The 12,620-nt window shown below is 46.2% G+C and overlaps 2 long non-coding RNA genes across 2 annotated transcripts; both read left to right on the top strand.

Moving 5' to 3' along the window:
- The first annotated feature begins 7,515 nt into the window (after positions 1-7,515).
- On the top strand, positions 7,516-9,261 carry LOC142063101 (uncharacterized). The gene is made up of 3 exons (XR_012662631.1): positions 7,516-7,572; positions 8,764-8,951; positions 9,123-9,261. It is a non-coding gene; the product is annotated as an uncharacterized LOC142063101 (long non-coding RNA).
- Positions 9,262-10,512: 1,251 nt separating this feature from the next.
- LOC142063115 (uncharacterized) lies at positions 10,513-11,666 on the top strand. The gene is made up of 3 exons (XR_012662641.1): positions 10,513-10,636; positions 10,720-10,829; positions 11,610-11,666. It is a non-coding gene; the product is annotated as an uncharacterized LOC142063115 (long non-coding RNA).
- The last annotated feature ends 954 nt before the right edge of the window (positions 11,667-12,620 follow it).

Raw genomic sequence — 12,620 nt, 5'->3', positions numbered from 1 at the left:
AGTGAGGTGGCAAGACTAGATTGTGAAGGGGCAAGGAAGGTTCAGAAGTCTGGAGGAGAAATGCTTTCCATAGCCCAAGTAAAGAAACAAGATACTACTTGTGTTTGGCGCTGTTTTCAGCTTGTGCAGAAGAGACGCTGCATTTTCAGTTCAATATTGAAGCAGGCGACAACAGTAGGAACAATCTTTTGCCTGGCAGCTGAAGGAATCCTTCCTGCTCCTCCTCCGCAGGCAGAGGAGGAGATAAAGCCAGGTTATTGCACGTGATGGACAGTAATTTCCTCACCTCGTGGCTGTTGCATCAAAAGCAGTCGCTTCCTTGGCTCCCTTGTTTGAGATGGGAGTGTGACCTTCTGTGCTTTGAGGAGAAGCACGTCAGGGGCTCTTTGCTCAGAAGATGCTTCTCCCCTTCTACATACAGCAGGGCCAGTCGCTCACCTGCTTTCTTTGTCTTTGGTTGGTTTTTTTTTTTAAACCTGCAGACACCACTCGCAGCTTGAAGGAGGAGGGATTCCTGTCTGCGCCGTTACTTTCCAACAGCCTGAGAACGGTCCTCGCAATTGTTGCTACTTGTGGGCTCTTCAGTCGACGCAAGAAAGGTGAATAAAACTTACTCTAAGCCGCTGAATTTTTTTTTTAGTATTTGCTCACATAGAGTTGAGACAGGTGTATTTGTTTGGTTTATTTGGCTGTGCAGGAGATTCTCTCAGGTATGGAAGGAGCTTATGGTGCGATTTGTACAGGATGGAGCGGAGATGAAGAGGGACCTCCTAGTTCCTCCCTGCTGAAAGGAGGCAAAGCGACAGGGGCCATATTTTTGTGCTGGCATTCTTAAAAGATTTCCTTTGTTTCCTGATGACTGCTTCATGGTTTGCTTGATATTCATGCCGTGATATTAAAATGCCCTCAAAAGCAGCCGAGGCTGCAGCTCCAGAGCACTAACGGTGCCGATCCACCAGCCTGCTGCCCCTAAAGGAGGAGGTGACAGCATGGCCGGTTCCCTGGTGCCAGCTTGAGCCTTGGTGAGCCAGCTCAGCTCGCCTGGCAGGGAAGGTGTTCAGCAGCCAAGGCGGTGGTTTCCTGCTGGGCTAATGACTGAAACGAGGGTGTGGAAGGTGCCGTGTGTGCAGGGGAGGGACTGGAGCTCTGGTGGGAAGGGCAGGGAAGGGAAGGAAGATCTGCCCCTCTCAGCATCAGCAAGCTATTTACTCAGCTCGGCTGCTTGTAGAGTGGCAATCTTTTTCAGTTTGACTGTAAAGCAGTTTTGACTGAGAACTCTTCACTGTGAAGAGCTGTTCCCAACCATTTTTAGTCGATACAACATGTTAAAGCTTTCAGACTGTGTGGTTAGCCTTTGCCCCAGAAGCTGTTAGTGTCCAAATGTCCTCCGTTGTGTTTTAGCAGCTAAATGTGACCAACTGTCATGCTTTGGGAAGGGCTGTTTTTCTTTTCAGCGAGACAGTGCTATTCAGGAAACCTCAGCCTAGATCCAAGGAAAGGATAACGAGGAGTATAAAGCAGCTTTGTAACCAAATGTCATAATCTCTTCAAACCTATGCCTGCATCTGCATCCAGCTGGCGGCCGGTCAGGAGTGCTGTTCGCCAGGGCTCGGTCCTGGGGCCAGATCTGTGTGATACCTTCCCCAACCATCTGGATGTGCTGGCAGTGTGCCCGCGTGGCCAGGAAGGCCACCAGCACCCTGGCTTGTATGAGAGATAGTGTGGCCAGCAGGAGTAGGGCAGTGATCGTCCCCCTCTACTCGGCAGTGGGGAGGCTGCACCTCAAATCCTGTGTTCAGTTTTGGGCCCCTCACTCGAGAAAGACACTGAGGTGCTGAGTGTGTCCAAAGCAGGGCAACGAAGCTGGTGAAGGGTCTAGAGCACAAGGTTTAGTTGGGATTTTAGGAAAAATTTCTTCACCAAAAGGGTTATGAAGCAGAATTAGCCTTTGGTAAGTTGTCCTGTCAGAGGGAAAGTTTCCTGTGCTCCTCCCAGCAACAAGCAGCCCAGCCTGTGATGCCCGAGTGAGGGCACAGTTAGAAACAAGCACTTACTGTTGGTGGTTGGGATGTTGAAAGCAGGTGGGATTCTCCTTTTCTTTGTCTGCTACGTTTAGGAGGAGCAGTTAGAGGCGGTCTTGTCAGCTGCTGCCCAGACAGGTTCTGTAGGGCTTCTGACTGGCTGCGTTAAGCTTTGGACATCTAAAGGTAACACTTCTTATGTGGGTTTTGTGTTGCATATTTTTTTAGTTTGGAATTCTTGATTCATTTCTTTGTTGTTCTCTCTTTTTAAAGAGCAGCCAAGTTCTGCTGCTAATGTAGAGTTTGCCCTTGACTGGACGTGGAGCAAAGTGATCTATACAAAAGGCGCATTTGACCAAATCTGTGAGTACTAGTGCAGCTGTGCTGCAAACCTAGAGTCATTCTTTCCAGCTGAGCTCATTCAGTGATCTGCTGGTAGACGGTCTTGCCCGCAGATCTGGAAGTGCGCTTTGCGACTCTGAACTTGCTCTGCAGGCTGACACTTTCCTACTTGCTCTTGAAAAGGTGTTGTGCTGTTTGACGGCTCCTGCAGCTCCACTGACCCGCAGAGGTTACGGGCTCTTCAGCGCCGCCAGTTGCTTTTGAGCAACCTTAGCAGAGTCTTAAACTGCTTTCTAACAGCAGCCCACGAGCTGGCTGGAGAAGGTTTGTCATAGTATTTCTAATTCTCTGGTATGTTTTATTAAGATTTGGAATGATGCTGGGGCTGTAATTGTGGAAAGAGGAGCTGTTGTTGGTTTTGCTGGTGGGCAGAAAGTCAGATGTAGCGGGGAGAAGGGGCTTAAATGGGAGGGGTTGGGGCTGCCACTTAACGCGCGTTGAGTTCAGGGCAAGAGTTTGTTGTGGGGCTGGTGCGAGTGGGTGGGGAGGCTGCGTTCAGCAAGGAGCTGTGCAAGCACCCGGCTTGAAATTACAGCAGCGGGATGTGGCATTGTGACAAATACTCCCTTTGATTGTCAGCTAGCAGTGCGTAATTGCATGCCAATATTGGATTGGAAATTACTAAAAAAGGAAAGGAAGCATAAATGAGTGACACGTGAAGTGAGTTGCATGAATTTCTGTAGCTGTTTCTATTACAAATTGTTCTTGGCATATTGAGGAGGAAAGAGAATATCCCTTTGCTAGAGTAAAAATCTCTGCTCTGTGAAAAACAGATGTCTTATCCATGAGTGGATTTAACTGTTCAGGCTTTCCTTTTTTTATGTAACTGTTAGTGAATCTGCTTCTTTGTAGGGGTTGCTTGTGATTGTGGGTTTTTTCTTCAGAGAAGGACGTGTTACGGAGCGAAAAAAATGCAGAGGCAAAGATTTCTACCGTGTTATTTTTCTACTTTCGCTTTAGTGCAATGAGGGGAGTTTTATTAAAAAACAAAACAAAGCAAAGCAAAAGAAATTGCATACCAACAGTCCTCTTAAGCTTGTTTTTACCTGTTTTGCAGACTTGACAAAGAAGCTGGCAGAAACCAGCCTCACAGCTTTGTATGCACGAGTGGTCCTCTGGTTCTGTTGGTCCCGCCTCCTGCCCGAGGGCTCAGGTAAGCATAAACTGTCCTGCATTTGTAGCAGTAAGTGGCTCCTATGAACAGCTGCTTAGGCATGGTTCTGTCAGTGCTTCATCAATACCAAGCCGTGCCGGTTCAGTGACAGCAGATGCTGAAGTTCTGCTGCTGAAATGGAGGTTTGACTGTTTTTTTTCAACTACGTCGTGTAGAATGATGCCAACAGTTTCTTTCCGGGCTGTTTCTCAGAAACAGCACTAAGCCTCTGAGTGAAGGAGTTGCTCGTGCCCACAGCTTGAAATACTTGGGATTTTAAACAAGTAACTCCTAAAGCACCAACACGGGAATGCTTGATTTTACAGTAAAAGCACGGCCTGCATGTTTTGAACTTGTTACTGATTGTTTGAGGAAAAAATACACCTTGGAAATAGTTCATCATTTGGATGGGTTATAAATTCTATTGTCAGCCTTAATTGCCTTACGCATGCTCACGTGACGTGTTTAAACACCCATTCCCTTTGAGAATTGGGGTTTTTTCTTTATAGTGAACCTCAGCTGACACTACATGTTCTGGATGCGACCTCAGCTGTAAACTTGAAATGGCACTTGGGACAAGAAGGAATTGACTCCTGTGTCTTCGGTCTCTTTCAGCAAAGGCAGAAGGAGGATTGGCTTCTTTCAAAGTCAGAGGCTGGCCTGTGATTTTGATGCTCAGCTTGTGTGTTCTTCTGTCTTTTTAGGCAAAAACTGTAGGTTGAAAATGTGATATGACCTCTTTAACTTACTACTTATTTATTGCCTGTAGGAGGTGATATGCGTTTCTCTAGACCTTTCTACAATTATGCTCTGATTCAGAGCTACTACACGGGTCATCGACAGAAACTGGAGCGTTTATCAAAGTAAGACGTGCAGGAAAGCTCTAGAACAGTTCCGCTGCAAATTTCAGAAGCGGCAGCGAGTGGCTTTTCCATCAACAACTGCATTTGCTACGCTTCATGCATTTGCCGGCAACAGCCTTGACTTCAGTGATGCGCGTGTTCTGCAGAACACAGAGGTTACTTTCCTGGGTTAAAACGTTGATATATACCTCTGCTTAGTGCCCTTTGTTGGTACCATTGTTTCTTTGAAGCGCACGTAATTCACTGGCTATTCTGTGTGATTTGTGACTACTGGAAAAGGGCATGTGATGAGGACAGGATCCGTCACGGCCAGGTCAGCAAGGCACGGCCTTTGCAGAGCAATTGTTCTGGACACAGAAGAAAGCATGTTTTAAAAACCAAAAATAATCTCTCTCCTTGACGAGTAGTAGATGGCGATAAGGGGATTGGCCCAAATCTCCTACTCCCAAGCACCGCGGTGTCCTTTAAGGAGATGGGCAGAGGTCCACGCAGCTGGCACAGCCAGCGCTCTCCTGGCGACTGGATAAAAGTGCCTTCCTCACGGGAACTCCCTTTCCTGGACTGGCTCCCTGGCATATAGGTGATGTGCCTTGGGTTAGGTGAGAACAGATTTTAATTTGGCACCTGTACTGTAACTAAAGGAAGTCCTAAAGAAGCTCAGGCTGTGGCACCGTGAACAAGGTGCTGCAGGAGGAGTCCAGGTGGAAGCTGCTCTATGTCAGGTGCTGGCTTTCAAGCTCCTCTTCCTGAGGTTCCTTCTGAGGTAACTCTCGTACAGGCTCACGGGCTCCTTAGAAGCACCACCTCCAGCGTGCTGCTTCTGCTCGTCCTCCTCGGGAAATGAAAGGCTGGCGTCGCAGCCCGCAGGAGCCTGCGATGGGCTTCTGAGGAATGCAGTGTTTACCAGGCCAGCCCTCCGTCACTGTGATGGCATGTGCAGAGGCACAAACGTGCTGCTTAAGGTGATGCCAGAATTCAGCTGTGGGCTCAGCTTTCTGACCGTGACTGTTTTTCAGTAACAGAAGCGAGGTGCTGAGACCAAAGCCTGACATTTCTGTGCTGTGGTCTCACCGCTGTGTGTGGGAACACTCCCGCTGGAGGCGTGAGATTTGGGGTAGCTTTGCTCACACTGCCTTTGTATTACAAGTAATGCGGCACAAAAGAAAACCTGAAAACTAAAAGGTCACTGCAACTTTCCCCTTAATAGGGGAGCTTCTAGGATTCGTACGTGGAGCTCCTTTAATAGCTCACTATGATCTAATGAACACCTTTCACCTGACTCCGAAATTTCTTTCCAGTCTATTTCAAGTCACGATCATGCCTTTGTCTGTTTGTTCCTTTCTTGGGCTCGTGGGAGCTTTTGCTGGTTTTGTTTTGGCTGGAGGAAATCTGTGACACCGAGAGGCTGGAATTAGTGTTTTCCTCTGTCAAATCCTCGCTATGTTTTGTTCCAGAGGCAAATGGGACTCTGACTGCCTGACGGTCGATGGGATGGTTTCCCAGTTGGGAGACCAAGTTGAGGAGATGTGGCGGAGAGAGGAAGGAGGAACTGGGAAATACCCACCTCCTAGTTTACGGGTGAGTGTTGTGTTCCCTGAAGACAACCACCACCACCACAAACCCCAGCCCCAGCGCAGCCCTCCCCCAAAGCCAATGATTTCTCAAAGAGAGGAGTTTTTAAAAACCTTTTCCCTTTTCATTCCAGGCACTGCTGGAGCTCTATTTGCTAGAAGGCGTTGAAGAAAGCCACAAACATGCAATTGTATCCCTTGGAGTTATTTCTGTCACACCTCCAGTATACACGCATCAGTGGTCTGAAATGTCTGTCACCTACGCGTTCGATGCATTTTCTAATTTATGCTTCAAACACAGTGCAAGGGAAAACATGTAGTTTAGAATGAAGGCACGGAAGGAAGCTTTGATTATTTGTTTGTACTGTGGATTTTTTAGGAATTTTTAAAATGTTTTGTTGCAAAGCCTTTTCTGATATGAGAAAACAGGTTTACTAAGCAATGTTAAAGGTAGAAAGCTCCCTTAGGTTTTCTCAAAATGTAAACTGTTTTCATTTTTGAAGCACCCATAGCTGTAGCAAACAGCTGCTTCCTCGAGCGATGCACTAGAATGTGCTGCTTCAGAGCAAAAGGATTTCTGACAGCGGTTTACCAGGACCTGATTTTGCTGAAATCATCCATTTTCCAGCACAGCTAAGAGGGCTTGCTTTTGTGCTGTTACAAGTGCGGGCACACAGAATAATAAAGAGAGAGAAGAGAAAAGCCACTGGGCAGAAACTGAATTTTTAAGCTGCCAAAATACACTGTGTTGCTTTGGTTGTTTGTTGCCTGGCCCGAGAGGGGAGCCTAGAGAGCAGGGGCTTTAAAAGCTGTTGCACCCCGGAGCTCTCTGATGAGAATACACCCCCCAAAACAGCTGTCAGAAAGGGAAAACGACACTGCCGATGAGTGATCCACATACTGGTTTAAATCCAGTTTTAATCATTCAGAGCTAAGCTGTGCTGTAAGGACACCCTGATTTCAGTTGTTTCATATATGCTGGAAAGGAGGGAAAAACCAGCTGTAGAATTTGTTTGCTTTAATAACCAAGCATTGGCCGTTCACGTGTTTTGAATGTCCAGCTGTTGGCTCCAGTGACTAAAGAGGGAGCCTGAGTTTGCAACGGAACTGTTTAAATATTGAAAGGCAACCTTTCTGAATTCCTTAGAGAAATCAGAGAGTCTGTCTTTCTGGTTATTTATTCAGAATGCAATTTTGTTGTTAGGGCCTGACTACCTTCAGGTTGCAACAGCGTAAAACGGCAAGACTAATACATGAGTATTTTCTGCGTCCTACCACTATGATATTCTTATTTCCTTTTATTATTTATTCCTATTATATTAATCATAGGAATAATATTATTTCATGTGATTATTTCCTGTGATAAATTGTTGGTCTTGCAAATTTATTAGCCTTAATTAGATACTTGATATCGGACAATTTACTTGCTGCTAGACATCATACATTCCTTTCCGAACAAAACAGAATCTTCTGTCGACCTCTTCGCAGCTGCCTTTGCCATCCCTTCGGGCCTTGTTAAGCTTATTCAAGGATTTTGGCTTCTAGACCACAAGGACTATGAAGTAAGCATGTGACAGTTTAGTTAGGCATACGTTGTAGTACAAGGCTATGATCTAGCAAATGACTTTAAAAACCTGGTGCTTTGCTAACAACAGGTGATAAAACATGGGAAGCTTCTTTTGTAATCCTGCTTCAGCAGCACCTTCAGCAATACGTCATGATCTGCAGTTTGGTTTTAATTACGTTGACAGGAAATGGATTAAGACAATGAAGAAGTCAACGTTAATGCTTGACGTGTGACTTGCCAAAGCCATCTGTTCAGGTTGTTTTCAGCAGAGCAGTCGAGCACTTTCTCAAAAGCAGTGGTTTGGGTACTTTAAATAGTCAAACGACCATCCTAGCAGCAAGATTTGAGACAGAAGACCGCAAAAGTGACTCTTCAATCTAATTCATGTTCCTTCTGATGCTGAAGGTTGCTCTTTGCCTGTCACAATTTTAATACAACCTGTCTGGGAGAATAACTTGTATTTATAAGAAGTGATGTTTGCCTATGGGGATTTGGTTACCCTAGCCAAGTGTGAATCACTCCTTTTAAAAGACTCTGGTTTTTTTCTGTATGGGTAACTGTTTTTTTTTTTTTTCCTGCAAATAGTAAAGAATTTATATTTACCTGTCCGGTATCAAGGACATTCACCCTTACTGAAGAAACTTTTGAACAGTTTTGTTGTGTGCTTGTGTGTCCAGTCTGATCCCCTCTGTACAAAGAGGATGTGGCCAGGCTGGAAGGGGTCCAGAGAGGGGCCACCAGGATGATCAGAGGACTGGGAAGCTGCCATACGAGGATGGGCTGGGAGAGCTGAGTTTGTTCAGCCTTGAGAAAAGGAGGCTCAGAGGGGATCTCATCCCCGTGTACCAGGACTTAGGGGGTAGCTACAAAGAAGGTGGAGACTCCCTTTTTACACGGAGTCGCATGGAGAGGGCAAGGGGGATGGCCACAGGTTGCTCTTGGGGAGATTCCGATTGGCCACCAGAGGGAAATTTTTCACACTGAGGACAGTCACCGTTGGAATAATCTCCCCAGGGAGGTGGTTGACTCGGCCACGTTGGACACCTTCAAGAGTCGTCTGGACAGGGTGCTGGGCCATCTTGTCTAGACTGGGCTCTTCCCAGAAAGGTTGGGCTAGATGATCGCTGAGGTCCCTTCCAACCTGGGATTCTGTGATCTTAGTAAACCTGATCTCCACCTTCTGCAGAATTCCCTGGCTCTGCTCTTTCACCCAGCTACAATCAAACCTGTGTCGTGGCAACACGTGAGAATTCTTCAGTCCCTCATGTGCCAAGGAGAGCATAGGCGAGCCCTCAGATACATGCAGGTGATGAAGCCACCATTCTCAAGCAGTTGTGAAGAGTGGCTTTTCCTCACTGTGCTGTTGTCCAATAGGTAAAGAAATATATGCCACCATTTTGGCATTGAAATACTGCGAAAGGTGGAGAACAAACACTAGAAATCACAATTCCCTAAATTTACTTTAAACTTTGAGCACAATAATTGTGGGGCATCTTTTTAGTTATACTATTAATACGCCTTTACATCTCAAAAAATTAACTACAGGTGCATGGCGGAGGCTTGGGGTCTGCTGCAGGAAGACGCCGCTCAGTTAAAGGAGGAAGAGCTATTAAAAGATATGTATGACATCTGTCGGGAGACGGGACTAGTGGGAGACTTCCTGAGGCTGCCTTTCACAGACTCTGAACAAGTAAGTGTGGGCAAGAAAAAAATCTGAATCCCTTCTTTGCCAAGAGAAGAGGCAGGATCGTCATATATGTTTTAAAATGTGTTATTTCTCGTAGAAGTGTTTGGATAAATTTTTACGGACTCATGAAATTCTTCTAGTCCAGCACCTGCAGCGTGCCAACTGTACGGCAGCAGCACAGCTGAACCAGGCGATGAACGTTCATCTCATGGTAAGTGTAAAAGTCCTGCCAAGTGAGCTAGTTTCTCTCGGGGGTTACTAACTGGTTTAACAGCGCTCAGTAAGAATCCTGCTTTCTTTATCACACCCTTCTTTGAAAAACTTGCAATAAGCCTCTGCACCTTACGTTACAGCTGAACCTAAAAGTTGAACAAAATGTGTCACTACTCCAAAGCTGCCCCGTGCAGTTGGAAACTCTGTGTTCCAGGCTGTTGTTGACTCCACTTCGAACAGTTTGTTTGTGTCTGAGGATGAAATAAGTATCTTTCCTGTCAGCCGCTCTTACCGTTCAGATATTCAGCGACGTACGTTATGTAGGGTTCGGATGATTGGAAGTTGTTTGGGTCACTGTGGAATGAAGAGTGTGTTGTATGTCATCTCTTGTATCTTGCACGCAACTCTGGGTGCCCACCCACAGGCAACATTTACATTACGGGTTGTTCTTTTTATTATTTCCTCAAGTTATAGCGTGAGGTCTGCAATTCCACAGCTTTCATTTTACCACTTTTTGGACCAAAATTCTTACCTAACTTCTGTATCTCAAAATAGGCAGGTCAAATTTTGTGTTATGGGAACTTCTGTTGTGGTTCTGTGATCCATGTGCTGTTTTGGGGAACCATAGTTCTCCAGGGAAGCAAACTTACCCAGGTGGCTTTGGAAGGTTTAGGTCCTGCATTTGAAAGCTTCCATCCAGGGGGAAGGGGTGTGTAGGTAGCTTTCTCTTCCTCATTTTAATCCTCACTTCCTTTTGTCCAACGTAACCCGCCGTTGCCCTGGAGATTCAGTCACCTGGGGCAGTGGCGTTTCAGGAAAAACAAGGGCAAGGCTGCTGTTTTGTCAGCCACGTGAAACTTGTGGGTGCTGACGAGCGTGTCAGAATCAGGTTCTGCAGAGTGCCGGCATGGTTTTAACTTAAAGTTGTAGGTTCTGTTATTATTCTAGTCTTCCTTCCGCTTGGCTAAAAAATGGGGTGAAACTTCTTGCTTTACACTTTTTGTTCATCAGAACGATCGTGCTCCTCGCTGGAGTCAGAGAGCAGTTGCCAGAAATTCTCTCTCAGGCCAACACGGCAAGACCCTTCCTAGAGGTCAGAGGCAGCTGGCTGCAGGGAGAGCCACGCCTTACCATCTGCCTTCATCCGGACCAAGAGGAGGTAATTTTGGAGGGGAACATAACGCACAACTAACCATCGCTTTGATTGCACAAGGCTGATCATTTTTCCCTCATGCTTTACAGCCGCAAGACCAAAGCCATTCTCGACGGTAACAAAACCAGCTAATGCAGGAAATGTGGATCCAAGAGCACCTTTCAGCAGCCGTGTATTGGCCAAAGTTAGAGTGTTATGGGTAGGAAACGAGCAGAAACCCAGTTGAGAGAGAGTTTTTTCTGTTATGATGATTTTTGTTATGCAAAATAGATATATTTATGTTATGGTAAATGTGTTTAGAGACTTTAAGAGAGCTGAAACTAAAACAATGATTAGCATCAAGCTATTGGTGTACACATCTTGCTAGACTTGATTGTGTGATCAAATAGTGATCTCTTCCCACTTGCTGACATCTTTCTGCTTTGTTTCTGCCTCTTTTACTTAAAAATAGGCAGAATGATAAAGAGCAGGAAAGAGGCCAGTAGCTGTCAGATGAGTTTCCTACAGGTGGTAGGGCCAAATCAACCTCAATTCTGGTATACTTGGACTTGAGGGCAATGAAGGTCAGTTACTGTCCTTCTCTGCTGTCCTTTTGTCATGAGAAAAGACCAAGACCTTGGGCAGATCGTACTACAAGGACATGCCCAGCGTGCAAATAAGGCCGCAGATAACTAAGTAGTTTAATCCCCCATCAGAACCCCTTCTCATGGAAGATGACTCTCAGGGTTGTCAGCGCACTCCATTTATTTGCTGCAATTCATCCCTTCCCATGTAACCAACCATAACTAGCTTCTGGTGGGGAAGAAGCAAGCTCCAGGCAGAAGCCAGTCCATAGTCTCTTGTGAGTTGTTAGGCAATGCTTGTAACCTCTTAGTCTAGGCTAGTTGGAAAATGCTATGAAATAATAGAATTTCTCGTAGTAAGATTGCATTTGTTTCTTATTTTGTTGGTACTTTTGTCTTCTGTGCAAAACTTGCAGGTTTCCATCGCAGGAATGCTGTTCTCACCAAAGCAGTCACGATAATGAGTGCCTTTGGATGCTCGGAGAGAAATGTGCTGTGGTTCCTTCTGAATTACAGCTGTTCCTCAAATAAAAAGCGTTTCCCAATGCACTGTGCTGTGTGGGTGACCCATACGTGAGGCAGAGGGAAAAATGCAAGTGGCGGTTCCTGATGTGCCTGTTGGTTCAGGTCACTCACTCCTGGGCTGTGCATCACCCGGCGTGGTTCAAGAGCAGGCTTATCCCACAGCAGCCATCGGTGTGGTGTGCCTTGCTCTTGAACTGGGTTTAAACCCAGACTAAACCATGACTTATTAGTGAAAGCCTGATTGCTGGTAGTTTGATACTACAATTGTAATGTTAATAGACAGAGAGAGAAGGATGCAGGAAGGAGGTGTGTGACTTCTGTGAACACCGACAGCACAAGCGTGTGTGACCCTAGGAATCCAGGGCACAGGAAAGCCTTTGCTTCTGATCCAGCCTATTGGTCTCAGAGGAGCTTCCTAAAGGACGAGAACGGCATGCTCATCTCCGCAGGATCCAGCAGTTCCGTGGGCCAGGTAAGCCTTGAGTCAAAGAACCAACTGGAAGCAGCTGTCGCTAATACGCAGCTGGAGGCCGGTCAGTTCCTTTATCTCCTGTTATTAACACTCATGTCAGCGTAACGCAAAAGACCGGCATTTATCACTTTCCTGGTGTGAAGCAGTGGCTAGATTTTATCTGTGTTTCTGTCCTCCTGGAACTGAGTGTTACTGTCAAGTGTGCTTGCCAGTCTTGATTCTTAATTTAAACAGTCAGTGAGGGCTCTCCTGGCAGAGAGCAGTGCTTGTGTGTGCATTTGCCTGCTCACTTATGAAGAGGAGGCACTTGATCATTTGTTAGAGAGAGGTCTTTGGTGATCATGGTCAGGGAGTACTGGAGAGCTCCTGGCACGGTTATAACCCCACTCTGCCGGCGTACGGTCAGAGGGGCTCAGGGGAGAGCCCATGA

This window comes from Phalacrocorax aristotelis, chromosome 11 (genome assembly GCF_949628215.1).
Source record: "Phalacrocorax aristotelis chromosome 11, bGulAri2.1, whole genome shotgun sequence".
Taxonomy (NCBI): Eukaryota; Metazoa; Chordata; class Aves; order Suliformes; family Phalacrocoracidae; genus Phalacrocorax; species Phalacrocorax aristotelis.
This window is presented reverse-complemented; position numbering and strand designations above follow the sequence as displayed.